Raw genomic sequence first — 27,152 nt, forward strand, 5'->3', positions numbered from 1 at the left:
ATATTTGTGAGCACCGGACCATTTTTCTGCAAAATTACTGAGGACCTTCCCAAAGGGTGCAATAACAAGATTGATCGCATCTGTAGGAACTTCAAAGGGTAGCTCAAAAATTCGAATTGTTCGAATACCAAGTCCCACATGATCGACAGTAACTTCGCCAATATTTCCATCACTGTGTTTAAACTTAAGCTTACCACCGGTATTATTGACAACTCGTTCGCATAACTCAGGGTTTTTCAGCTTCAAGTACATCACACTACTCACAATTGACAAGTGAAAACCAACAGTATCTTCAAACGGAACTTGAACAACTTCCTCTAACCAATCCTCAATTTCGAAAGATTTAGGTCGAGCAAAACGTCGATCAAAGGTAAATTTCAGAGTGTCCTTTCTACTAAGTTGAGCCATTACTGCATTTTCGAACGTTGACAGAATATCTAACTACTGCGAAGCGCCGGCGAAAACGCACAGACTTACACAGCGGATGTAAACAAAGCCAGCCGCAGAGCGAAGCACAGCACGACGAACCGCTCGCCACCGCCGCTGCAGGCAGACTCGGTGCACACGTTCTGCAAAGACAACCTTTGTTTTCCGTTGCATGCAAGATTACTGTCGGCTCTTCTACAGAAATCGACCTATGTAATTTACTGGTATCAGATTCTTGCCATATCAAACGGTCCCTTCATGACCGTAGGGCCACACACAGCGTGCTGCGGCACGCATCTGTTCTTCATTGCAGAGCTACAAACGTGGGTGAGCTCCACCTACTCTTCAGCACGGTCAAAACGATAGGGCTCGTCCGGGATTTGAACCCGGGACCTCCTGCACCCAAAGCAGGAATCATACCCCTAGACCAACGAGCCACCTGCCGGTGGCAGTGAAGGTAATCCCAAGCAGTCCAGCTCCGAGGAACACAAACTTTCATGTAAATCAGAAAGAAAAGCGCTTTCTGAAGGCAGCGCCCACCACTGATGGAAAGAATATTAAAGGCAATGAATGTAGAGTGAATAATTTCATCGCACTCTGCAGATGAACAGACGGTGGTGTTTCACTTTCGTCATGTGCTTTCTTAGCGTCAAGGGAAGGCAAATGCACTAAACAAAAAAACACCGGGAAGCCGAAACACCAACTCATAACGAAAAGATAGCGGAATATACTGCAAGCAAAACTTCCAAACACGACTCCTGAAGGCGTCGGTGCCTTAAGAATTATTCCGTGCAGCAATGATCATCTACGAAGAGCCAACTGTATGTGTCGCTCCACCACGCAACTTTTTTTGATATCGTTTTACCTAAATTTCCATTACCTGTTCGTTACAAGAATACCGTGTGGCTTTCAACTGGTCTGCTTCGTCCAGCAGCGATAGTAGTAACTAAACCGACCACAGTATCATTAAAAGTAGGTCAGACACAAAAGTCGGAGTTGCTCTGTAGCTCATGTTATTCTGCTTTCAAATGCAATTGTATGGCTGGGAGTAGGGGCGTACTCCTGTAATGCAGGCGTCCGGGAGGCCGTTGCTGTGGGAGACATCTGGGAACAACTACAGACACGGCCGTTTCATTAGCTCAGGAACGACCGCGATGCTCTTATCGAGCTCTGCAGATTGACCGGACTGCAGTGCGGAATTTTCGGCTAGTGGTGGCTCGGGGTTAAGAGAAGTCGGGAGCTGTGAGCAAAACTACATCGGGAAACCGAAACAGACGACTCATAACGAAAAGATTGCGGAATGTACTGCAAAAGCAAACGTTGGAGAAGACGAACTCTGAAGCCGTCGGTGCTTTAACAATCATTCCGTGCAGCAACGATAATCTGGGAAGAGCGAAGGGTGGGTTCCGCTCGACCACACAACAAATTTTATATAATGTTCTACTTGTTCTAAATTTGCGTTTCCAGATCATCAGTAAAATACTGTGTGATTTACACCTGGCTTGCTTCTTCCAAAAGCGATATTAAGAAATACATCGACTGCAACGTCATTAGGGGTCGCGGGTCCGGACGCCGGCGCGCCAGCGGCGGCCTGTCGGGGCTGCTGGTGCCTTCATGTAGAGCTACCGCTGGGCCCGGGCTCCTTGCCGCTAACGAAGTGATTGCTTTTGGTGACATCATATGCAATAGCGACTGCGCGAATTGACGGTAGCTCGTACGGAAAGCAAGAGTAGCTGATGCTACCGAGGACTCGGCCGCGAGCTTGTCCGACGACTTCTTGGGCTCTTATTCGTGGTGGCATTCAGACAGGCAAGGGTGCTGTCGATTGTTGCGTACGAATGCGAAATACCTGCATTGTGCGTTTCCGCAAAGTGATTTTTACGCCAAAGTTGTGATCGTCCTGCAAGTTGTGTCACATGTGGATCTCAGAGCTTAGCAGTTTCCGTGGTGTAGCGGTTATCACGTCTGCCTAACAGGCAGAAGGTCTCCGTTTCGATTCCGGGCGTAATCACTTTTTCGTCGCACTCAACAAGACACTTGCTACAATCTCTACTGTGAACATTTAAATCAATTTCAAACGTCCAACCACCAGGCTGCAGATGGCTCAAATGATACATGAAACTCTTTCAGAACCGGCTACTAGGTTTTTGTGCTTACCTGGAGGGCAGGAAATGCGCGGAACAGCCGCCGGCATGCCGGTAGTCGCCACACGTTTGCACAAAACGCAAGGGCTCGTCCGGGATATGAACCCGGGACATCCTGCACCCGAAGCAGGAATCATACCACTAGACCAACGAGCCTTCTCGATGCACATGACTATCGCCTCCGTTCTTGCTATCACCGTGCAGAGCTGCTGCTCACCCAGCGTTCTCCCTGGCTGTTGCGGTTTGATTGTTTTTATCGTTGTCTTTTACTATAGCAACTTCTAGAATCGGACGGAGCTCGTAGCCGATGCCCTTGCTTACGCAGGAAAAATCTGTTGGAGCTACGGTTTTCCAGGTAGTACAACGGCAAAACCGTCGTTTCCGTGGTGTAGCGGTTATCACGTCTGCTTTACACGCAGAAGGTCCCCGGTTCGATCCCGGGCGGAAGCACGACTTTTTTTAAACCCGTTTTAGGATTCCATTTCCGAGATAACGTCACGTCTGCGTGTGCGGGATAATAAATGTCGTGTGCTACCTCATTTTACTGTCAAATGCTCTTGCTCCCATAGTGCACCGGTATTCAGTAACTCAGAACGCTCGTAGCTCCATTCTGGCCTGCAAAATTTAGTATCCATTTCTTCAAGACTACTTCAAGTTCGCTTCATACTGGCTTTCCTGATCTCTTTGCACTCGCCTTGTCACAACTCTGTTGAAGTGTGAACATAACTAATAGTGAGAAACTCGTAACTACGCTCAGTCTTGTATCCCACTCTTTGGTTGACGTTGTCGCTAATCAGATGAAGGTAGACTGCTCCACGATTGAGCTTCGTCTCCACTCACGGTGCACACGTTCTGCAAAGACAACCTTTGTTTTCCGTTGCATGCAAGATTACTGTCGGCTCTTCTACAGAAATCGACCTATGTAATTTACTGGTATCAGATTCTTGCCATATCAAACGGTCCCTTCATGACCGTAGGGCCACACACAGCGTGCTGCGGCACGCATCTGTTCTTCATTGCAGAGCTACAAACGTGGGTGAGCTCCACCTACTCTTCAGCACGGTCAAAACGATAGGGCTCGTCCGGGATTTGAACCCGGGACCTCCTGCACCCAAAGCAGGAATCATACCCCTAGACCAACGAGCCACCTGCCGGTGGCAGTGAAGGTAATCCCAAGCAGTCCAGCTCCGAGGAACACAAACTTTCATGTAAATCAGAAAGAAAAGCGCTTTCTGAAGGCAGCGCCCACCACTGATGGAAAGAATATTAAAGGCAATGAATGTAGAGTGAATAATTTCATCGCACTCTGCAGATGAACAGACGGTGGTGTTTCACTTTCGTCATGTGCTTTCTTAGCGTCAAGGGAAGGCAAATGCACTAAACAAAAAAACACCGGGAAGCCGAAACACCAACTCATAACGAAAAGATAGCGGAATATACTGCAAGCAAAACTTCCAAACACGACTCCTGAAGGCGTCGGTGCCTTAAGAATTATTCCGTGCAGCAATGATCATCTACGAAGAGCCAACTGTATGTGTCGCTCCACCACGCAACTTTTTTTGATATCGTTTTACCTAAATTTCCATTACCTGTTCGTTACAAGAATACCGTGTGGCTTTCAACTGGTCTGCTTCGTCCAGCAGCGATAGTAGTAACTAAACCGACCACAGTATCATTAAAAGTAGGTCAGACACAAAAGTCGGAGTTGCTCTGTAGCTCATGTTATTCTGCTTTCAAATGCAATTGTATGGCTGGGAGTAGGGGCGTACTCCTGTAATGCAGGCGTCCGGGAGGCCGTTGCTGTGGGAGACATCTGGGAACAACTACAGACACGGCCGTTTCATTAGCTCAGGAACGACCGCGATGCTCTTATCGAGCTCTGCAGATTGACCGGACTGCAGTGCGGAATTTTCGGCTAGTGGTGGCTCGGGGTTAAGAGAAGTCGGGAGCTGTGAGCAAAACTACATCGGGAAACCGAAACAGACGACTCATAACGAAAAGATTGCGGAATGTACTGCAAAAGCAAACGTTGGAGAAGACGAACTCTGAAGCCGTCGGTGCTTTAACAATCATTCCGTGCAGCAACGATAATCTGGGAAGAGCGAAGGGTGGGTTCCGCTCGACCACACAACAAATTTTATATAATGTTCTACTTGTTCTAAATTTGCGTTTCCAGATCATCAGTAAAATACTGTGTGATTTACACCTGGCTTGCTTCTTCCAAAAGCGATATTAAGAAATACATCGACTGCAACGTCATTAGGGGTCGCGGGTCCGGACGCCGGCGCGCCAGCGGCGGCCTGTCGGGGCTGCTGGTGCCTCCATGTAGAGCTACCGCTGGGCCCGGGCTCCTTGCCGCTAACGAAGTGATTGCTTTTGGTGACATCATATGCAATAGCGACTGCGCGAATTGACGGTAGCTCGTACGGAAAGCAAGAGTAGCTGATGCTACCGAGGACTCGGCCGCGAGCTTGTCCGACGACTTCTTGGGCTCTTATTCGTGGTGGCATTCAGACAGGCAAGGGTGCTGTCGATTGTTGCGTACGAATGCGAAATACCTGCATTGTGCGTTTCCGCAAAGTGATTTTTACGCCAAAGTTGTGATCGTCCTGCAAGTTGTGTCACATGTGGATCTCAGAGCTTAGCAGTTTCCGTGGTGTAGCGGTTATCACGTCTGCCTAACAGGCAGAAGGTCTCCGTTTCGATTCCGGGCGTAATCACTTTTTCGTCGCACTCAACAAGACACTTGCTACAATCTCTACTGTGAACATTTAAATCAATTTCAAACGTCCAACCACCAGGCTGCAGATGGCTCAAATGATACATGAAACTCTTTCAGAACCGGCTACTAGGTTTTTGTGCTTACCTGGAGGGCAGGAAATGCGCGGAACAGCCGCCGGCATGCCGGTAGTCGCCACACGTTTGCACAAAACGCAAGGGCTCGTCCGGGATATGAACCCGGGACATCCTGCACCCGAAGCAGGAATCATACCACTAGACCAACGAGCCTTCTCGATGCACATGACTATCGCCTCCGTTCTTGCTATCACCGTGCAGAGCTGCTGCTCACCCAGCGTTCTCCCTGGCTGTTGCGGTTTGATTGTTTTTATCGTTGTCTTTTACTATAGCAACTTCTAGAATCGGACGGAGCTCGTAGCCGATGCCCTTGCTTACGCAGGAAAAATCTGTTGGAGCTACGGTTTTCCAGGTAGTACAACGGCAAAACCGTCGTTTCCGTGGTGTAGCGGTTATCACGTCTGCTTTACACGCAGAAGGTCCCCGGTTCGATCCCGGGCGGAAGCACGACTTTTTTTAAACCCGTTTTAGGATTCCATTTCCGAGATAACGTCACGTCTGCGTGTGCGGGATAATAAATGTCGTGTGCTACCTCATTTTACTGTCAAATGCTCTTGCTCCCATAGTGCACCGGTATTCAGTAACTCAGAACGCTCGTAGCTCCATTCTGGCCTGCAAAATTTAGTATCCATTTCTTCAAGACTACTTCAAGTTCGCTTCATACTGGCTTTCCTGATCTCTTTGCACTCGCCTTGTCACAACTCTGTTGAAGTGTGAACATAACTAATAGTGAGAAACTCGTAACTACGCTCAGTCTTGTATCCCACTCTTTGGTTGACGTTGTCGCTAATCAGATGAAGGTAGACTGCTCCACGATTGAGCTTCGTCTCCACTCACGGTGCACACGTTCTGCAAAGACAACCTTTGTTTTCCGTTGCATGCAAGATTACTGTCGGCTCTTCTACAGAAATCGACCTATGTAATTTACTGGTATCAGATTCTTGCCATATCAAACGGTCCCTTCATGACCGTAGGGCCACACACAGCGTGCTGCGGCACGCATCTGTTCTTCATTGCAGAGCTACAAACGTGGGTGAGCTCCACCTACTCTTCAGCACGGTCAAAACGATAGGGCTCGTCCGGGATTTGAACCCGGGACCTCCTGCACCCAAAGCAGGAATCATACCCCTAGACCAACGAGCCACCTGCCGGTGGCAGTGAAGGTAATCCCAAGCAGTCCAGCTCCGAGGAACACAAACTTTCATGTAAATCAGAAAGAAAAGCGCTTTCTGAAGGCAGCGCCCACCACTGATGGAAAGAATATTAAAGGCAATGAATGTAGAGTGAATAATTTCATCGCACTCTGCAGATGAACAGACGGTGGTGTTTCACTTTCGTCATGTGCTTTCTTAGCGTCAAGGGAAGGCAAATGCACTAAACAAAAAAACACCGGGAAGCCGAAACACCAACTCATAACGAAAAGATAGCGGAATATACTGCAAGCAAAACTTCCAAACACGACTCCTGAAGGCGTCGGTGCCTTAAGAATTATTCCGTGCAGCAATGATCATCTACGAAGAGCCAACTGTATGTGTCGCTCCACCACGCAACTTTTTTTGATATCGTTTTACCTAAATTTCCATTACCTGTTCGTTACAAGAATACCGTGTGGCTTTCAACTGGTCTGCTTCGTCCAGCAGCGATAGTAGTAACTAAACCGACCACAGTATCATTAAAAGTAGGTCAGACACAAAAGTCGGAGTTGCTCTGTAGCTCATGTTATTCTGCTTTCAAATGCAATTGTATGGCTGGGAGTAGGGGCGTACTCCTGTAATGCAGGCGTCCGGGAGGCCGTTGCTGTGGGAGACATCTGGGAACAACTACAGACACGGCCGTTTCATTAGCTCAGGAACGACCGCGATGCTCTTATCGAGCTCTGCAGATTGACCGGACTGCAGTGCGGAATTTTCGGCTAGTGGTGGCTCGGGGTTAAGAGAAGTCGGGAGGTGTGAGCAAAACTACATCGGGAAACCGAAACAGACGACTCATAACGAAAAGATTGCGGAATGTACTGCAAAAGCAAACGTTGGAGAAGACGAACTCTGAAGCCGTCGGTGCTTTAACAATCATTCCGTGCAGCAACGATAATCTGGGAAGAGCGAAGGGTGGGTTCCGCTCGACCACACAACAAATTTTATATAATGTTCTACTTGTTCTAAATTTGCGTTTCCAGATCATCAGTAAAATACTGTGTGATTTACACCTGGCTTGCTTCTTCCAAAAGCGATATTAAGAAATACATCGACTGCAACGTCATTAGGGGTCGCGGGTCCGGACGCCGGCGCGCCAGCGGCGGCCTGTCGGGGCTGCTGGTGCCTTCATGTAGAGCTACCGCTGGGCCCGGGCTCCTTGCCGCTAACGAAGTGATTGCTTTTGGTGACATCATATGCAATAGCGACTGCGCGAATTGACGGTAGCTCGTACGGAAAGCAAGAGTAGCTGATGCTACCGAGGACTCGGCCGCGAGCTTGTCCGACGACTTCTTGGGCTCTTATTCGTGGTGGCATTCAGACAGGCAAGGGTGCTGTCGATTGTTGCGTACGAATGCGAAATACCTGCATTGTGCGTTTCCGCAAAGTGATTTTTACGCCAAAGTTGTGATCGTCCTGCAAGTTGTGTCACATGTGGATCTCAGAGCTTAGCAGTTTCCGTGGTGTAGCGGTTATCACGTCTGCCTAACAGGCAGAAGGTCTCCGTTTCGATTCCGGGCGTAATCACTTTTTCGTCGCACTCAACAAGACACTTGCTACAATCTCTACTGTGAACATTTAAATCAATTTCAAACGTCCAACCACCAGGCTGCAGATGGCTCAAATGATACATGAAACTCTTTCAGAACCGGCTACTAGGTTTTTGTGCTTACCTGGAGGGCAGGAAATGCGCGGAACAGCCGCCGGCATGCCGGTAGTCGCCACACGTTTGCACAAAACGCAAGGGCTCGTCCGGGATATGAACCCGGGACATCCTGCACCCGAAGCAGGAATCATACCACTAGACCAACGAGCCTTCTCGATGCACATGACTATCGCCTCCGTTCTTGCTATCACCGTGCAGAGCTGCTGCTCACCCAGCGTTCTCCCTGGCTGTTGCGGTTTGATTGTTTTTATCGTTGTCTTTTACTATAGCAACTTCTAGAATCGGACGGAGCTCGTAGCCGATGCCCTTGCTTACGCAGGAAAAATCTGTTGGAGCTACGGTTTTCCAGGTAGTACAACGGCAAAACCGTCGTTTCCGTGGTGTAGCGGTTATCACGTCTGCTTTACACGCAGAAGGTCCCCGGTTCGATCCCGGGCGGAAGCACGACTTTTTTTAAACCCGTTTTAGGATTCCATTTCCGAGATAACGTCACGTCTGCGTGTGCGGGATAATAAATGTCGTGTGCTACCTCATTTTACTGTCAAATGCTCTTGCTCCCATAGTGCACCGGTATTCAGTAACTCAGAACGCTCGTAGCTCCATTCTGGCCTGCAAAATTTAGTATCCATTTCTTCAAGACTACTTCAAGTTCGCTTCATACTGGCTTTCCTGATCTCTTTGCACTCGCCTTGTCACAACTCTGTTGAAGTGTGAACATAACTAATAGTGAGAAACTCGTAACTACGCTCAGTCTTGTATCCCACTCTTTGGTTGACGTTGTCGCTAATCAGATGAAGGTAGACTGCTCCACGATTGAGCTTCGTCTCCACTCACGGTGCACACGTTCTGCAAAGACAACCTTTGTTTTCCGTTGCATGCAAGATTACTGTCGGCTCTTCTACAGAAATCGACCTATGTAATTTACTGGTATCAGATTCTTGCCATATCAAACGGTCCCTTCATGACCGTAGGGCCACACACAGCGTGCTGCGGCACGCATCTGTTCTTCATTGCAGAGCTACAAACGTGGGTGAGCTCCACCTACTCTTCAGCACGGTCAAAACGATAGGGCTCGTCCGGGATTTGAACCCGGGACCTCCTGCACCCAAAGCAGGAATCATACCCCTAGACCAACGAGCCACCTGCCGGTGGCAGTGAAGGTAATCCCAAGCAGTCCAGCTCCGAGGAACACAAACTTTCATGTAAATCAGAAAGAAAAGCGCTTTCTGAAGGCAGCGCCCACCACTGATGGAAAGAATATTAAAGGCAATGAATGTAGAGTGAATAATTTCATCGCACTCTGCAGATGAACAGACGGTGGTGTTTCACTTTCGTCATGTGCTTTCTTAGCGTCAAGGGAAGGCAAATGCACTAAACAAAAAAACACCGGGAAGCCGAAACACCAACTCATAACGAAAAGATAGCGGAATATACTGCAAGCAAAACTTCCAAACACGACTCCTGAAGGCGTCGGTGCCTTAAGAATTATTCCGTGCAGCAATGATCATCTACGAAGAGCCAACTGTATGTGTCGCTCCACCACGCAACTTTTTTTGATATCGTTTTACCTAAATTTCCATTACCTGTTCGTTACAAGAATACCGTGTGGCTTTCAACTGGTCTGCTTCGTCCAGCAGCGATAGTAGTAACTAAACCGACCACAGTATCATTAAAAGTAGGTCAGACACAAAAGTCGGAGTTGCTCTGTAGCTCATGTTATTCTGCTTTCAAATGCAATTGTATGGCTGGGAGTAGGGGCGTACTCCTGTAATGCAGGCGTCCGGGAGGCCGTTGCTGTGGGAGACATCTGGGAACAACTACAGACACGGCCGTTTCATTAGCTCAGGAACGACCGCGATGCTCTTATCGAGCTCTGCAGATTGACCGGACTGCAGTGCGGAATTTTCGGCTAGTGGTGGCTCGGGGTTAAGAGAAGTCGGGAGGTGTGAGCAAAACTACATCGGGAAACCGAAACAGACGACTCATAACGAAAAGATTGCGGAATGTACTGCAAAAGCAAACGTTGGAGAAGACGAACTCTGAAGCCGTCGGTGCTTTAACAATCATTCCGTGCAGCAACGATAATCTGGGAAGAGCGAAGGGTGGGTTCCGCTCGACCACACAACAAATTTTATATAATGTTCTACTTGTTCTAAATTTGCGTTTCCAGATCATCAGTAAAATACTGTGTGATTTACACCTGGCTTGCTTCTTCCAAAAGCGATATTAAGAAATACATCGACTGCAACGTCATTAGGGGTCGCGGGTCCGGACGCCGGCGCGCCAGCGGCGGCCTGTCGGGGCTGCTGGTGCCTCCATGTAGATCTACCGCTGGGCCCGGGCTCCTTGCCGCTAACGAAGTGATTGCTTTTGGTGACATCATATGCAATAGCGACTGCGCGAATTGACGGTAGCTCGTACGGAAAGCAAGAGTAGCTGATGCTACCGAGGACTCGGCCGCGAGCTTGTCCGACGACTTCTTGGGCTCTTATTCGTGGTGGCATTCAGACAGGCAAGGGTGCTGTCGATTGTTGCGTACGAATGCGAAATACCTGCATTGTGCGTTTCCGCAAAGTGATTTTTACGCCAAAGTTGTGATCGTCCTGCAAGTTGTGTCACATGTGGATCTCAGAGCTTAGCAGTTTCCGTGGTGTAGCGGTTATCACGTCTGCCTAACAGGCAGAAGGTCTCCGTTTCGATTCCGGGCGTAATCACTTTTTCGTCGCACTCAACAAGACACTTGCTACAATCTCTACTGTGAACATTTAAATCAATTTCAAACGTCCAACCACCAGGCTGCAGATGGCTCAAATGATACATGAAACTCTTTCAGAACCGGCTACTAGGTTTTTGTGCTTACCTGGAGGGCAGGAAATGCGCGGAACAGCCGCCGGCATGCCGGTAGTCGCCACACGTTTGCACAAAACGCAAGGGCTCGTCCGGGATATGAACCCGGGACATCCTGCACCCGAAGCAGGAATCATACCACTAGACCAACGAGCCTTCTCGATGCACATGACTATCGCCTCCGTTCTTGCTATCACCGTGCAGAGCTGCTGCTCACCCAGCGTTCTCCCTGGCTGTTGCGGTTTGATTGTTTTTATCGTTGTCTTTTACTATAGCAACTTCTAGAATCGGACGGAGCTCGTAGCCGATGCCCTTGCTTACGCAGGAAAAATCTGTTGGAGCTACGGTTTTCCAGGTAGTACAACGGCAAAACCGTCGTTTCCGTGGTGTAGCGGTTATCACGTCTGCTTTACACGCAGAAGGTCCCCGGTTCGATCCCGGGCGGAAGCACGACTTTTTTTAAACCCGTTTTAGGATTCCATTTCCGAGATAACGTCACGTCTGCGTGTGCGGGATAATAAATGTCGTGTGCTACCTCATTTTACTGTCAAATGCTCTTGCTCCCATAGTGCACCGGTATTCAGTAACTCAGAACGCTCGTAGCTCCATTCTGGCCTGCAAAATTTAGTATCCATTTCTTCAAGACTACTTCAAGTTCGCTTCATACTGGCTTTCCTGATCTCTTTGCACTCGCCTTGTCACAACTCTGTTGAAGTGTGAACATAACTAATAGTGAGAAACTCGTAACTACGCTCAGTCTTGTATCCCACTCTTTGGTTGACGTTGTCGCTAATCAGATGAAGGTAGACTGCTCCACGATTGAGCTTCGTCTCCACTCACGGTGCACACGTTCTGCAAAGACAACCTTTGTTTTCCGTTGCATGCAAGATTACTGTCGGCTCTTCTACAGAAATCGACCTATGTAATTTACTGGTATCAGATTCTTGCCATATCAAACGGTCCCTTCATGACCGTAGGGCCACACACAGCGTGCTGCGGCACGCATCTGTTCTTCATTGCAGAGCTACAAACGTGGGTGAGCTCCACCTACTCTTCAGCACGGTCAAAACGATAGGGCTCGTCCGGGATTTGAACCCGGGACCTCCTGCACCCAAAGCAGGAATCATACCCCTAGACCAACGAGCCACCTGCCGGTGGCAGTGAAGGTAATCCCAAGCAGTCCAGCTCCGAGGAACACAAACTTTCATGTAAATCAGAAAGAAAAGCGCTTTCTGAAGGCAGCGCCCACCACTGATGGAAAGAATATTAAAGGCAATGAATGTAGAGTGAATAATTTCATCGCACTCTGCAGATGAACAGACGGTGGTGTTTCACTTTCGTCATGTGCTTTCTTAGCGTCAAGGGAAGGCAAATGCACTAAACAAAAAAACACCGGGAAGCCGAAACACCAACTCATAACGAAAAGATAGCGGAATATACTGCAAGCAAAACTTCCAAACACGACTCCTGAAGGCGTCGGTGCCTTAAGAATTATTCCGTGCAGCAATGATCATCTACGAAGAGCCAACTGTATGTGTCGCTCCACCACGCAACTTTTTTTGATATCGTTTTACCTAAATTTCCATTACCTGTTCGTTACAAGAATACCGTGTGGCTTTCAACTGGTCTGCTTCGTCCAGCAGCGATAGTAGTAACTAAACCGACCACAGTATCATTAAAAGTAGGTCAGACACAAAAGTCGGAGTTGCTCTGTAGCTCATGTTATTCTGCTTTCAAATGCAATTGTATGGCTGGGAGTAGGGGCGTACTCCTGTAATGCAGGCGTCCGGGAGGCCGTTGCTGTGGGAGACATCTGGGAACAACTACAGACACGGCCGTTTCATTAGCTCAGGAACGACCGCGATGCTCTTATCGAGCTCTGCAGATTGACCGGACTGCAGTGCGGAATTTTCGGCTAGTGGTGGCTCGGGGTTAAGAGAAGTCGGGAGCTGTGAGCAAAACTACATCGGGAAACCGAAACAGACGACTCATAACGAAAAGATTGCGGAATGTACTGCAAAAGCAAACGTTGGAGAAGACGAACTCTGAAGCCGTCGGTGCTTTAACAATCATTCCGTGCAGCAACGATAATCTGGGAAGAGCGAAGGGTGGGTTCCGCTCGACCACACAACAAATTTTATATAATGTTCTACTTGTTCTAAATTTGCGTTTCCAGATCATCAGTAAAATACTGTGTGATTTACACCTGGCTTGCTTCTTCCAAAAGCGATATTAAGAAATACATCGACTGCAACGTCATTAGGGGTCGCGGGTCCGGACGCCGGCGCGCCAGCGGCGGCCTGTCGGGGCTGCTGGTGCCTCCATGTAGAGCTACCGCTGGGCCCGGGCTCCTTGCCGCTAACGAAGTGATTGCTTTTGGTGACATCATATGCAATAGCGACTGCGCGAATTGACGGTAGCTCGTACGGAAAGCAAGAGTAGCTGATGCTACCGAGGACTCGGCCGCGAGCTTGTCCGACGACTTCTTGGGCTCTTATTCGTGGTGGCATTCAGACAGGCAAGGGTGCTGTCGATTGTTGCGTACGAATGCGAAATACCTGCATTGTGCGTTTCCGCAAAGTGATTTTTACGCCAAAGTTGTGATCGTCCTGCAAGTTGTGTCACATGTGGATCTCAGAGCTTAGCAGTTTCCGTGGTGTAGCGGTTATCACGTCTGCCTAACAGGCAGAAGGTCTCCGTTTCGATTCCGGGCGTAATCACTTTTTCGTCGCACTCAACAAGACACTTGCTACAATCTCTACTGTGAACATTTAAATCAATTTCAAACGTCCAACCACCAGGCTGCAGATGGCTCAAATGATACATGAAACTCTTTCAGAACCGGCTACTAGGTTTTTGTGCTTACCTGGAGGGCAGGAAATGCGCGGAACAGCCGCCGGCATGCCGGTAGTCGCCACACGTTTGCACAAAACGCAAGGGCTCGTCCGGGATTTGAACCCGGGACCTCCTGCACCCGAAGCAGGAATCATACCCCTAGACCAACGAGCCTTCTCGATGCACATGACTATCGCCTCCGTTCTTGCTATCACCGTGCAGAGCTGCTGCTCACCCAGCGTTCTCCCTGGCTGTTGCGGTTTGATTGTTTTTATCGTTGTCTTTTACTATAGCAACTTCTAGAATCGGACGGAGCTCGTAGCCGATGCCCTTGCTTACGCAGGAAAAATCTGTTGGAGCTACGGTTTTCCAGGTAGTACAACGGCAAAGCCGTCGTTTCCGTGGTGTAGCGGTTATCACGTCTGCTTTACACGCAGAAGGTCCCCGGTTCGATCCCGGGCGGAAGCACGACTTTTTTTAAACCCGTTTTAGGATTCCATTTCCGAGATAACGTCACGTCTGCGTGTGCGGGATAATAAATGTCGTGTGCTACCTCATTTTACTGTCAAATGCTCTTGCTCCCATAGTGCACCGGTATTCAGTAACTCAGAACGCTCGTAGCTCCATTCTGGCCTGCAAAATTTAGTATCCATTTCTTCAAGACTACTTCAAGTTCGCTTCATACTGGCTTTCCTGATCTCTTTGCACTCGCCTTGTCACAACTCTGTTGAAGTGTGAACATAACTAATAGTGAGAAACTCGTAACTACGCTCAGTCTTGTATCCCACTCTTTGGTTGACGTTGTCGCTAATCAGATGAAGGTAGACTGCTCCACGATTGAGCTTCGTCTCCACTCACGGTGCACACGTTCTGCAAAGACAACCTTTGTTTTCCGTTGCATGCAAGATTACTGTCGGCTCTTCTACAGAAATCGACCTATGTAATTTACTGGTATCAGATTCTTGCCATATCAAACGGTCCCTTCATGACCGTAGGGCCACACACAGCGTGCTGCGGCACGCATCTGTTCTTCATTGCAGAGCTACAAACGTGGGTGAGCTCCACCTACTCTTCAGCACGGTCAAAACGATAGGGCTCGTCCGGGATTTGAACCCGGGACCTCCTGCACCCAAAGCAGGAATCATACCCCTTTTTTTTTTTTTTTATTTACCACCGAGATTCGAACTCGGATCGCTGGATTCAGAGTCCAGAGTGCTAACCGTTACACCATTTTTTTTTTTGATTCTTCCGCCTTTTTTTTTATTTTTTTAAAAACGCCTTATCCAATTTTTTTTTTATTTTTATTTTTTTTTTTTTTTTTTTGTAAGGAACTTGGCAGCATGAGGCAGGCGGAGGCAAAGCGGGCAGGGGTCAAAATCTCGAGGCCTGGCCGCGATGTCTCCACCCAGTCCTGTTGCTGAGGCGTGTCTTTATCATAGTTTTCAATAAGAAATTTTACATCTTGTGTATACGTAGATATATGCTGTTTTGCCTTCGAAATCCTGAACCAAAAGATGCTTCATTTGAAACAAAAAATTTATGTCATGCCGAGGCAATAGAGATTGAAGGTTATAGCTTTAGTGCTTTTTTTTTTTTTTTTTTTTTTCTCATCCACTGCTTCTCGGCAACCTAGCATACTTCTTTGTAATATATAATAAAGTTGTAGGAAGTAGTGGACCCTGAACCTGTATATTATTTTTTTTAATTTCTGTTTAGTTTTTTATTGTTATTATTATTATTTTTGTTTGTTTGTTATTTTTTTATTGTAAAAGAAAAATCTTCATGGAATGTGAAGAAGGAATTTTATGTTAAGGCACTAATTCCATAGCCTCCTTTCCTTCTTGAGATTAATAATAATAATAAAAAAGTATGTTCCCTTCCATGGAAACAAATGAGACTTCCTTCTCAGTCATAAAATGAATGTATAAGAAAACAATTTATCTTTAACCCTGCGATACTGGCTTTCGGCTTCGGCTTCTTCTGTGCAATAAACAAAATAGCCTTCTTTGCCAGCAGAGGATAAGTGATTGTAATATGAAACTGTAAAATTGTACTTCTCCCCAATTGTTTTTGTTTAAGCGTCGTTTCGCTTAAATAAACGATTTTTGTTTATCTCGTTGGCTTGTCAACCAATGCCCAGTCGCTCGAATACAATTTTAAGCATATTGCCGTAGTTTTTCTTGTGGTCTTTATATTTCAGGGCGTTATAAAAAGCACACTTCAAGTACATGTAAAAATCAGTGGAATTGTCATTTCCCAGGTGATTAATTACGTAATTCACATAGTGTCCCATTAACCAATGGACCGAGTTGTTTTTTGCTGCTGGAAAATAGCAAGTCTGAGGCCTGAGGAATGTAACAGGGGGAAAATTTTCCACCGAAGATCTCGTAAGAAAAGCCAGTTGTTCCCTAATCCAATTACAGAGTTGTAGATTGCCACCGCACGTGAATCTGTGCACTAACGTGTCGATCAATTTACATTTGAGACATAGGTTCGTGTCGCTAACGCCGATTGCATGTAACCTTTCATTGGTGCTTACGGTCTCATTCACTGTTTTATACCACGCTGACTTGACGTCCGATGGTAGACCACGCATATTAATATTTTTCCATATGGCGTCCCAATCAGTGTGTGGGTATTTACTTTCCAATTTGTTTCTCCCCTCCATTTTCTTTCGATGGCACAGAATATCGCGGGCCGTGATCCGTCGTGAGTTGATGATGACACCGCCGAGATAGCTGAATTCCACAAAATATACACGAACGTACTGGAGCCGGTTATTTATTTTTTGCACATTCACCGGCGCCTGTAAACTGGCAGGCCTGACAACTTCAAATAATTTAGTTGTAATGCTATCAGCGTGGTCGCTAAGGATAGTGGCGGTCCTTTTTATAAAAAGCGCAGACGCCTTATTTCTGATGTCAACTAACCCCAAACCTCCATTCCCGGGATCTAAGGTCGCAGTTTTTGCGTCGACTCTGAATATATCCCCTCTCCAAAGATAGCTGGCAATGGTAGACATTATCTTTTTTCCAATCATTTTCGGTAGTGGGAAGATCTGTGCTATAAAGTAACTCCTGGAGAGAATGCAGTGGTTAATGAAAATCACCCTCTGAACTTGGTTCATGTTACGGTGGAGGTTTTCCCTTGTTGTTCCAAGAAGTTGTCCCGACGTATTTCTCCAATTGATAGCTGCCATTTTTAACGGACAAGGTGTCAGTGTTATTCCTAGTGCTTTGCATTGGGTGACCATTGTGGCCCAGGCTAAGGTGGTATGTTGAAAACCCCGCAGGTTTAGGAGTTTGCTTTTGTTTGCGTTGACACCTGCTCCGGAGACTCTACAGTACTTTTTAATTAGCGTTTCCAATTTCAAAATGTCGTCGGGATTTCGCAGGACGACTCCGACATCATCGGCATAGGCGTTTATGACTGTTCGGTGACCAGATAATGTGATGCCAGTTAGAGTGGCATGAACACTGCGGAGGAAAGGTTCTAATGAAAGCACGAATAGGAACATGGAGAGGGGGCTTCCTTGAGGAACGCCGCGCCTGATCTGAATCTGCTTTGTCCTCTGGCAGTTAACTGATATACAAGCGCTGATGCCTGTTGCAACATTTCTGATCACACTTACGACTCGCTCATTAAAACCTATTTTGTTCAGTGTGGCACTAAGGAATCTATGATCCACACGATCAAATGCTTTCTGGAAGTCAATAAACATGATAGCACATTTTATGGTGGTCACAGCAGTGATTGCAATTATATCTCTATATTCAGCTATGCTTTTGAAAATGCTCTTGGTAGGCACACAGGACTGGTATGGACTTACTATCTTTTTGGCCAACTGTGAGAGTCTGTTGTTTAAAATTCTGCCGATGATTTTATAATCGGAGTTTAACAGGGAGATAGGACGAAAGTTGTTGAGGTTTCTTTTTGCAGCATTTTTTGGGATTAGTACTATTGTGCTCTCTTTAAAAACAACAGGTAAATGCTTTCCCTGAAGCACCTCGTTCGTCATTCGGGTAAACATGTCACCAATCAGTGGCCAGTATCGTTTATAAAATTCAACAGGCAAACCATCCGGTCCCGGCGATTTCCTCAGAGGAGATTTGCAGATGATTCTGTGGATATCTTCGTTAGTACACTCAACGAGAAGGTCTTCGTTTTCCTCGTCCGAGACCTGTGGAGCTATGGAACTAAGGAACTCATCGAAGGACTCTTCACATACCGGGTTGGCAGTGTATAGGTCTTCGTAATATTTGTGCACTGCATTGACGATGTCTCTCTGAGTCGTGAGTGTCTCGCCAGTTTCAGACTGAAGTCCATCAATGAAGGTGCGTCTCCTGTTTCTTTCGTGCTTCAGTAGATGGTACAAGGAAGCATGTTCATCCTCCACGACTGTCTTAGCCTTGGATTTTAATTTCAGACCCTCCATCTGCTGTCTTTTAAGACTGAGCAATTTGGCCTTAGTTTGCTTGATATCTGCCAGACGGACGTTGGAAGTGTTTGCCTGCTCATATAAATTTCGCAGCATGGTATAATAAAATTCTATGGAATTTTTCAAGTCTTTCGATCGTTGTACACTATACTGGATGAGAACTTTTCTCAGTTTAGGCTTTGCCCTGTTGCACCACCAGTCTAGTACTGAGACGTGTCTATCTGCAGAGCGGAGGCACAATGCCCACGCTTCTGTCAAACTTTCTTCTAATCCGTCGTCCTGCATCAGTGACGTATTAAGGTGCCATGAACTTCTAAAACGGCGAGTGGGTTGCGCAGTAAGGTTGATGGAAGCTAGCACGGAGCTATGATCAGAAAAGTAAACTGGAATCGTCTCTGCTTTAATGAAGGAGCTAACTAGACTTTGCGATATGTAGAGTCTGTCGATCCTGCTACGTGAGTGAGGACCTAGGAATGTAAATGCCACAAATGTGGGATACATTATTTCCCAAGCATCCTTAAGCTGTAAAACAGTAACGAAACGCTTCAGTTCATTGCAGTTATTAAAATTCGGAACCTGGTCTTTCTTATTTATCACACAATTAAAATCACCGCCTATTATAAGATCTTTTGGGTTTTTCCGTAATAAATAAATGATTTCTTCTTTATAGAACTGTGCTCTTTCCATTCTATTGGATGTGCCAGAAGGGGCATACAGATTGATAAGGGTAGAACCAAAGACTTTTATACCTATCGCTCTGCCGGAGTCCAACCTCTCGATATCCGAGACAGGAATCCCCTCCCTGACTAAAATTGCTGTACCGACGTTGGTGTCAAGTGAGACATTTAAAATCGCCAAATATCCAGGCACCGTAAGATTAGTCAGCACTACTTCCTGTAGGAAAGCAATGTCCGTCCCTGACTCATATAAATAATCCTTGAGCGCTGTAACTTTAGTCACGGATGTAATCCTGTTAATATTGATAGTCGTAATTGTATATGCCTGGGACATTTAGTTTGCATAAAAAGTAAATAAGTGATTAAAAAGATAACAAAATATTAATAAAAAAAAAAAGAGATGTGCAGCTTCTAGAAGGGAGAAACGACTCCGCTTAAACAAACATCTAAAAGAATAGACAGTATTTGAAGCTCGGTAAACACTTCATCTGGTTCCTCTGAAATATGACTAAGACAGTAGTACAATTAGAAATGAAACTGGTTCAACAAAATCCTTTTTTTTTTCATCTTACAGCCTCATTTTGGTGCAGGATTCCGAACATCTCGGGTTTTAGTTTTACCGAGGGGCTTTGCATCACTAATGTCACTTGAAGGTACCTCCTTAGGTCTTTCCGTGATGATTTCATACAAGACGTTCTTGGCCGTCGCTTCCTCTTGTGCTGGTTGTTGTTTGCTTTGGTTACGGGAAGCTTTGAGATTAGGTTGCGGTTTGAGTCGGCGTCTGCGGACATCTTGGTTCAACGCGCCGTCATTCGGATTGTCTATCTTTACCACCGTTGTGACCGAAGCTGCCTCAACAGCGTCCTTTTTACGAGTGCCATTTCCTTGTTCTTCCGTCACTAGCTCCAGAGCACTGACTGAGTCGGCGGTTTGTGGGTCTGTAAGTTCTTGAGTTGGGTTCCGCTCCGTCACCTCTCGTGCTTCGGAGTGCGCCTCTTCCGTCTCCGCGACAATCGTTACTGCGGCCCCTCCGTGGACCGTTTGTACCTGTTCAGCCGCCGACAGCGGCCGGGTTGCCCCAGCGGCTGTCGTCACGTCAATACATGTACTGTTTGTTTCCTCGAGCACATCCGCATTACACTGCTTCTGCTTGCGGGTGGAAGGCGAATTACGGGCGGACTCGCCGTCCGAGCCGTCATCGGTCGTTTCCAACGGTCGCTTCTTATTCTGGAGATCGCAATCGGGAACAGAAGGGTGTGATGTAATGACGCTCAGGGGAGGGAACTCCGTAGTAGTTATGGCGGGCACTGCAGAAGTACATGCACCACTGTCGTTAACCGAAAGAAGGGAAGTGCTATTTGGTAAGACATCGCTGAGGGTCAGTTTTTGACGCTGTGTTAGATTGTTCCGAAGAACAAAAACACGGCGCGGACAATCTTGTCGGAAATGACCTGTCTCATTGCAAATATTGCACGTGCGCTCCTGACCAGAATACACAACATGTGCTTTATGGCCTGCAACGGATATATGGGACGGAATGTTGGCTTTCACCTCCATTTCAACGGATCTAATGCCATTAAAACACTGTATCTTGTATAGCTTCGACCATCTTTCGTTATAGATAGATTTAACTTCGCCATATTTAGATAGAGCGTCCTTGATCAACTGATTATCAATTTCAATTGGAACATTCAAAATCCTGACATTGGTGTACATGATATCAGCTTTTCGTACAGAGACATTACTTTTTGAACCGTCTCGATGAACAAATTCGACGGAATTACCCCATTTTGCAAGCAACTTATCGACTGTCACTGAGTTCAGAAATTTAACAAAAACACAGTATTTTTCAGCATCTAATTGCGTGGTATGAACAGAGTCAGAATTTATACCGATTACCTCAGTCAGCCAATCGTGGATTTCCAGCGCAGTGGGTTGGACCGGCCGTGTTTCTTTCTCGAACGAGAAGACTAAAGTATTCTTCCTGACGGTGTCAGACATGGTCGTCGGTTCCGACGAAATTCCGGCAACAACCGAAATTGCGGCGAAGCACGAGACGTGGAACGGACGAAAGCACTATAAAAACACTTATCAGAGACACCACTCAAAAAATAACAGCGAAAATGTACAGCTAACTTCACGTAAACACCAAACACCGGCGATAGCGCTAACGTACGCGGAGTAAACAACAAGCACGTCCGACCGCGGCGACGGCTAAAGCCAGAATACCAACGAGCCACCTGCTGGTGGCAGTGAAGGTAATCCCAAGCAGTCCAGCTCCGAGGAACACAAACTTTCATGTAAATCAGAAAGAAAAGCGCTTTCTGAAGGCAGCGCCCACCACTGATGGAAAGAATATTAAAGGCAATGAATGTAGAGTGAATAATTTCATCGCACTCTGCAGATGAACAGACGGTGGTGTTTCACTTTCGTCATGTGCTTTCTTAGCGTCAAGGGAAGGCAAATGCACTAAACAAAAAAACTCCGGGAAGCCGAAACACCAACTCATAACGAAAAGATAGCGGAATATACTGCAAGCAAAACTTCCAAACACGACTCCTGAAGGCGTCGGTGCCTTAAGAATTATTCCGTGCAGCAATGATCATCTACGAAGAGCCAACTGTATGTGTCGCTCCACCACGCAACTTTTTTTGATATCGTTTTACCTAAATTTCCATTACCTGTTCGTTACAAGAATACCGTGTGGCTTTCAACTGGTCTGCTTCGTCCAGCAGCGATAGTAGTAACTAAACCGACCACAGTATCATTAAAAGTAGGTCAGACACAAAAGTCGGAGTTGCTCTGTAGCTCATGTTATTCTGCTTTCAAATGCAATTGTATGGCTGGGAGTAGGGGCGTACTCCTGTAATGCAGGCGTCCGGGAGGCCGTTGCTGTGGGAGACATCTGGGAACAACTACAGACACGGCCGTTTCATTAGCTCAGGAACGACCGCGATGCTCTTATCGAGCTCTGCAGATTGACCGGACTGCAGTGCGGAATTTTCGGCTAGTGGTGGCTCGGGGTTAAGAGAAGTCGGGAGCTGTGAGCAAAACTACATCGGGAAACCGAAACAGACGACTCATAACGAAAAGATTGCGGAATGTACTGCAAAAGCAAACGTTGGAGAAGACGAACTCTGAAGCCGTCGGTGCTTTAACAATCATTCCGTGCAGCAACGATAATCTGGGAAGAGCGAAGGGTGGGTTCCGCTCGACCACACAACAAATTTTATATAATGTTCTACTTGTTCTAAATTTGCGTTTCCAGATCATCAGTAAAATACTGTGTGATTTACACCTGGCTTGCTTCTTCCAAAAGCGATATTAAGAAATACATCGACTGCAACGTCATTAGGGGTCGCGGGTCCGGACGCCGGCGCGCCAGCGGCGGCCTGTCGGGGCTGCTGGTGCCTCCATGTAGAGCTACCGCTGGGCCCGGGCTCCTTGCCGCTAACGAAGTGATTGCTTTTGGTGACATCATATGCAATAGCGACTGCGCGAATTGACGGTAGCTCGTACGGAAAGCAAGAGTAGCTGATGCTACCGAGGACTCGGCCGCGAGCTTGTCCGACGACTTCTTGGGCTCTTATTCGTGGTGGCATTCAGACAGGCAAGGGTGCTGTCGATTGTTGCGTACGAATGCGAAATACCTGCATTGTGCGTTTCCGCAAAGTGATTTTTACGCCAAAGTTGTGATCGTCCTGCAAGTTGTGTCACATGTGGATCTCAGAGCTTAGCAGTTTCCGTGGTGTAGCGGTTATCACGTCTGCCTAACAGGCAGAAGGTCTCCGTTTCGATTCCGGGCGTAATCACTTTTTCGTCGCACTCAACAAGACACTTGCTACAATCTCTACTGTGAACATTTAAATCAATTTCAAACGTCCAACCACCAGGCTGCAGATGGCTCAAATGATACATGAAACTCTTTCAGAACCGGCTACTAGGTTTTTGTGCTTACCTGGAGGGCAGGAAATGCGCGGAACAGCCGCCGGCATGCCGGTAGTCGCCACACGTTTGCACAAAACGCAAGGGCTCGTCCGGGATTTGAACCCGGGACCTCCTGCACCCGAAGCAGGAATCATACCCCTAGACCAACGAGCCTTCTCGATGCACATGACTATCGCCTCCGTTCTTGCTATCACCGTGCAGAGCTGCTGCTCACCCAGCGTTCTCCCTGGCTGTTGCGGTTTGATTGTTTTTATCGTTGTCTTTTACTATAGCAACTTCTAGAATCGGACGGAGCTCGTAGCCGATGCCCTTGCTTACGCAGGAAAAATCTGTTGGAGCTACGGTTTTCCAGGTAGTACAACGGCAAAACCGTCGTTTCCGTGGTGTAGCGGTTATCACGTCTGCTTTACACGCAGAAGGTCCCCGGTTCGATCCCGGGCGGAAGCACGACTTTTTTTAAACCCGTTTTAGGATTCCATTTCCGAGATAACGTCACGTCTGCGTGTGCGGGATAATAAATGTCGTGTGCTACCTCATTTTACTGTCAAATGCTCTTGCTCCCATAGTGCACCGGTATTCAGTAACTCAGAACGCTCGTAGCTCCATTCTGGCCTGCAAAATTTAGTATCCATTTCTTCAAGACTACTTCAAGTTCGCTTCATACTGGCTTTCCTGATCTCTTTGCACTCGCCTTGTCACAACTCTGTTGAAGTGTGAACATAACTAATAGTGAGAAACTCGTAACTACGCTCAGTCTTGTATCCCACTCTTTGGTTGACGTTGTCGCTAATCAGATGAAGGTAGACTGCTCCACGATTGAGCTTCGTCTCCACTCACGGTGCACACGTTCTGCAAAGACAACCTTTGTTTTCCGTTGCATGCAAGATTACTGTCGGCTCTTCTACAGAAATCGACCTATGTAATTTACTGGTATCAGATTCTTGCCATATCAAACGGTCCCTTCATGACCGTAGGGCCACACACAGCGTGCTGCGGCACGCATCTGTTCTTCATTGCAGAGCTACAAACGTGGGTGAGCTCCACCTACTCTTCAGCACGGTCAAAACGATAGGGCTCGTCCGGGATTTGAACCCAGGACCTCCTGCACCCAAAGCAGGAATCATACCCCTAGACCAACGAGCCACCTGCCGGTGGCAGTGAAGGTAATCCCAAGCAGTCCAGCTCCGAGGAACACAAACTTTCATGTAAATCAGAAAGAAAAGCGCTTTCTGAAGGCAGCGCCCACCACTGATGGAAAGAATATTAAAGGCAATGAATGTAGAGTGAATAATTTCATCGCACTCTGCAGATGAACAGACGGTGGTGTTTCACTTTCGTCATGTGCTTTCTTAGCGTCAAGGGAAGGCAAATGCACTAAACAAAAAAACACCGGGAAGCCGAAACACCAACTCATAACGAAAAGATAGCGGAATATACTGCAAGCAAAACTTCCAAACACGACTCCTGAAGGCGTCGGTGCCTTAAGAATTATTCCGTGCAGCAATGATCATCTACGAAGAGCCAACTGTATGTGTCGCTCCACCACGCAACTTTTTTTGATATCGTTTTACCTAAATTTCCATTACCTGTTCGTTACAAGAATACCGTGTGGCTTTCAACTGGTCTGCTTCGTCCAGCAGCGATAGTAGTAACTAAACCGACCACAGTATCATTAAAAGTAGGTCAGACACAAAAGTCGGAGTTGCTCTGTAGCTCATGTTATTCTGCTTTCAAATGCAATTGTATGGCTGGGAGTAGGGGCGTACTCCTGTAATGCAGGCGTCCGGGAGGCCGTTGCTGTGGGAGACATCTGGGAACAACTACAGACACGGCCGTTTCATTAGCTCAGGAACGACCGCGATGCTCTTATCGAGCTCTGCAGATTGACCGGACTGCAGTGCGGAATTTTCGGCTAGTGGTGGCTCGGGGTTAAGAGAAGTCGGGAGCTGTGAGCAAAACTACATCGGGAAACCGAAACAGACGACTCATAACGAAAAGATTGCGGAATGTACTGCAAAAGCAAACGTTGGAGAAGACGAACTCTGAAGCCGTCGGTGCTTTAACAATCATTCCGTGCAGCAACGATAATCTGGGAAGAGCGAAGGGTGGGTTCCGCTCGACCACACAACAAATTTTATATAATGTTCTACTTGTTCTAAATTTGCGTTTCCAGATCATCAGTAAAATACTGTGAGATTTACACCTGGCTTGCTTCTTCCAAAAGCGATATTAAGAAATACATCGACTGCAACGTCATTAGGGGTCGCGGGTCCGGACGCCGGCGCGCCAGCGGCGGCCTGTCGGGGCTGCTGGTGCCTCCATGTAGAGCTACCGCTGGGCCCGGGCTCCTTGCCGCTAACGAAGTGATTGCTTTTGGTGACATCATATGCAATAGCGACTGCGCGAATTGACGGTAGCTCGTACGGAAAGCAAGAGTAGCTGATGCTACCGAGGACTCGGCCGCGAGCTTGTCCGACGACTTCTTGGGCTCTTATTCGTGGTGGCATTCAGACAGGCAAGGGTGCTGTCGATTGTTGCGTACGAATGCGAAATACCTGCATTGTGCGTTTCCGCAAAGTGATTTTTACGCCAAAGTTGTGATCGTCCTGCAAGTTGTGTCACATGTGGATCTCAGAGCTTAGCAGTTTCCGTGGTGTAGCGGTTATCACGTCTGCCTAACAGGCAGAAGGTCTCCGTTTCGATTCCGGGCGTAATCACTTTTTCGTCGCACTCAACAAGACACTTGCTACAATCTCTACTGTGAACATTTAAATCAATTTCAAACGTCCAACCACCAGGCTGCAGATGGCTCAAATGATACATGAAACTCTTTCAGAACCGGCTACTAGGTTTTTGTGCTTACCTGGAGGGCAGGAAATGCGCGGAACAGCCGCCGGCATGCCGGTAGTCGCCACACGTTTGCACAAAACGCAAGGGCTCGTCCGGGATTTGAACCCGGGACCTCCTGCACCCGAAGCAGGAATCATACCCCTAGACCAACGAGCCTTCTCGATGCACATGACTATCGCCTCCGTTCTTGCTATCACCGTGCAGAGCTGCTGCTCACCCAGCGTTCTCCCTGGCTGTTGCGGTTTGATTGTTTTTATCGTTGTCTTTTACTATAGCAACTTCTAGAATCGGACGGAGCTCGTAGCCGATGCCCTTGCTTACGCAGGAAAAATCTGTTGGAGCTACGGTTTTCCAGGTAGTACAACGGCAAAACCGTCGTTTCCGTGGTGTAGCGGTTATCACGTCTGCTTTACACGCAGAAGGTCCCCGGTTCGATCCCGGGCGGAAGCACGACTTTTTTTAAACCCGTTTTAGGATTCCATTTCCGAGATAACGTCACGTCTGCGTGTGCGGGATAATAAATGTCGTGTGCTACCTCATTTTACTGTCAAATGCTCTTGCTCCCATAGTGCACCGGTATTCAGTAACTCAGAACGCTCGTAGCTCCATTCTGGCCTGCAAAATTTAGTATCCATTTCTTCAAGACTACTTCAAGTTCGCTTCATACTGGCTTTCCTGATCTCTTTGCACTCGCCTTGTCACAACTCTGTTGAAGTGTGAACATAACTAATAGTGAGAAACTCGTAACTACGCTCAGTCTTGTATCCCACTCTTTGGTTGACGTTGTCGCTAATCAGATGAAGGTAGACTGCTCCACGATTGAGCTTCGTCTCCACTCACGGTGCACACGTTCTGCAAAGACAACCTTTGTTTTCCGTTGCATGCAAGATTACTGTCGGCTCTTCTACAGAAATCGACCTATGTAATTTACTGGTATCAGATTCTTGCCATATCAAACGGTCCCTTCATGACCGTAGGGCCACACACAGCGTGCTGCGGCACGCATCTGTTCTTCATTGCAGAGCTACAAACGTGGGTGAGCTCCACCTACTCTTCAGCACGGTCAAAACGATAGGGCTCGTCCGGGATTTGAACCCAGGACCTCCTGCACCCAAAGCAGGAATCATACCCCTAGACCAACGAGCCACCTGCCGGTGGCAGTGAAGGTAATCCCAAGCAGTCCAGCTCCGAGGAACACAAACTTTCATGTAAATCAGAAAGAAAAGCGCTTTCTGAAGGCAGCGCCCACCACTGATGGAAAGAATATTAAAGGCA

At 47.3% G+C, this 27,152-nt stretch overlaps 21 non-coding genes across 21 annotated transcripts; 7 read left to right on the top strand and 14 right to left on the bottom strand.

Annotated features, from left to right (window-relative positions):
* Positions 1–791: 791 nt before the first annotated feature.
* Trnap-ugg (transfer RNA proline (anticodon UGG)) lies at positions 792–863 on the bottom strand. The gene has a single exon. It is a non-coding gene; the product is annotated as a tRNA-Pro (tRNA).
* Positions 864–2,654: 1,791 nt separating this feature from the next.
* Positions 2,655–2,726, bottom strand: Trnap-cgg (transfer RNA proline (anticodon CGG)). The gene has a single exon. It is a non-coding gene; the product is annotated as a tRNA-Pro (tRNA).
* Positions 2,727–2,947: 221 nt separating this feature from the next.
* On the top strand, positions 2,948–3,020 carry Trnav-uac (transfer RNA valine (anticodon UAC)). The gene has a single exon. It is a non-coding gene; the product is annotated as a tRNA-Val (tRNA).
* A 624-nt stretch (positions 3,021–3,644) lies between these two features.
* Positions 3,645–3,716, bottom strand: Trnap-ugg (transfer RNA proline (anticodon UGG)). Its single transcript has one exon. It is a non-coding gene; the product is annotated as a tRNA-Pro (tRNA).
* A 1,791-nt stretch (positions 3,717–5,507) lies between these two features.
* On the bottom strand, positions 5,508–5,579 carry Trnap-cgg (transfer RNA proline (anticodon CGG)). Its single transcript has one exon. It is a non-coding gene; the product is annotated as a tRNA-Pro (tRNA).
* Positions 5,580–5,800: 221 nt separating this feature from the next.
* Positions 5,801–5,873, top strand: Trnav-uac (transfer RNA valine (anticodon UAC)). The gene has a single exon. It is a non-coding gene; the product is annotated as a tRNA-Val (tRNA).
* A 624-nt stretch (positions 5,874–6,497) lies between these two features.
* Trnap-ugg (transfer RNA proline (anticodon UGG)) lies at positions 6,498–6,569 on the bottom strand. The gene has a single exon. It is a non-coding gene; the product is annotated as a tRNA-Pro (tRNA).
* A 1,791-nt stretch (positions 6,570–8,360) lies between these two features.
* Trnap-cgg (transfer RNA proline (anticodon CGG)) lies at positions 8,361–8,432 on the bottom strand. Its single transcript has one exon. It is a non-coding gene; the product is annotated as a tRNA-Pro (tRNA).
* Positions 8,433–8,653: 221 nt separating this feature from the next.
* On the top strand, positions 8,654–8,726 carry Trnav-uac (transfer RNA valine (anticodon UAC)). Its single transcript has one exon. It is a non-coding gene; the product is annotated as a tRNA-Val (tRNA).
* Positions 8,727–9,350: 624 nt separating this feature from the next.
* On the bottom strand, positions 9,351–9,422 carry Trnap-ugg (transfer RNA proline (anticodon UGG)). Its single transcript has one exon. It is a non-coding gene; the product is annotated as a tRNA-Pro (tRNA).
* A 1,791-nt stretch (positions 9,423–11,213) lies between these two features.
* Trnap-cgg (transfer RNA proline (anticodon CGG)) lies at positions 11,214–11,285 on the bottom strand. The gene has a single exon. It is a non-coding gene; the product is annotated as a tRNA-Pro (tRNA).
* Positions 11,286–11,506: 221 nt separating this feature from the next.
* On the top strand, positions 11,507–11,579 carry Trnav-uac (transfer RNA valine (anticodon UAC)). The gene has a single exon. It is a non-coding gene; the product is annotated as a tRNA-Val (tRNA).
* Positions 11,580–12,203: 624 nt separating this feature from the next.
* Positions 12,204–12,275, bottom strand: Trnap-ugg (transfer RNA proline (anticodon UGG)). Its single transcript has one exon. It is a non-coding gene; the product is annotated as a tRNA-Pro (tRNA).
* Positions 12,276–14,066: 1,791 nt separating this feature from the next.
* Positions 14,067–14,138, bottom strand: Trnap-cgg (transfer RNA proline (anticodon CGG)). Its single transcript has one exon. It is a non-coding gene; the product is annotated as a tRNA-Pro (tRNA).
* Positions 14,139–14,359: 221 nt separating this feature from the next.
* On the top strand, positions 14,360–14,432 carry Trnav-uac (transfer RNA valine (anticodon UAC)). The gene has a single exon. It is a non-coding gene; the product is annotated as a tRNA-Val (tRNA).
* An 8,676-nt stretch (positions 14,433–23,108) lies between these two features.
* Positions 23,109–23,180, bottom strand: Trnap-cgg (transfer RNA proline (anticodon CGG)). Its single transcript has one exon. It is a non-coding gene; the product is annotated as a tRNA-Pro (tRNA).
* A 221-nt stretch (positions 23,181–23,401) lies between these two features.
* On the top strand, positions 23,402–23,474 carry Trnav-uac (transfer RNA valine (anticodon UAC)). Its single transcript has one exon. It is a non-coding gene; the product is annotated as a tRNA-Val (tRNA).
* Positions 23,475–24,098: 624 nt separating this feature from the next.
* On the bottom strand, positions 24,099–24,170 carry Trnap-ugg (transfer RNA proline (anticodon UGG)). The gene has a single exon. It is a non-coding gene; the product is annotated as a tRNA-Pro (tRNA).
* A 1,791-nt stretch (positions 24,171–25,961) lies between these two features.
* Trnap-cgg (transfer RNA proline (anticodon CGG)) lies at positions 25,962–26,033 on the bottom strand. Its single transcript has one exon. It is a non-coding gene; the product is annotated as a tRNA-Pro (tRNA).
* A 221-nt stretch (positions 26,034–26,254) lies between these two features.
* Trnav-uac (transfer RNA valine (anticodon UAC)) lies at positions 26,255–26,327 on the top strand. Its single transcript has one exon. It is a non-coding gene; the product is annotated as a tRNA-Val (tRNA).
* Positions 26,328–26,951: 624 nt separating this feature from the next.
* On the bottom strand, positions 26,952–27,023 carry Trnap-ugg (transfer RNA proline (anticodon UGG)). The gene has a single exon. It is a non-coding gene; the product is annotated as a tRNA-Pro (tRNA).
* Between the last annotated feature and the right edge of the window lie 129 nt (positions 27,024–27,152).

Source organism: Schistocerca gregaria, chromosome 2 (genome assembly GCF_023897955.1).
Source record: "Schistocerca gregaria isolate iqSchGreg1 chromosome 2, iqSchGreg1.2, whole genome shotgun sequence".
NCBI lineage: Eukaryota > Metazoa > Arthropoda > Insecta > Orthoptera > Acrididae > Schistocerca > Schistocerca gregaria.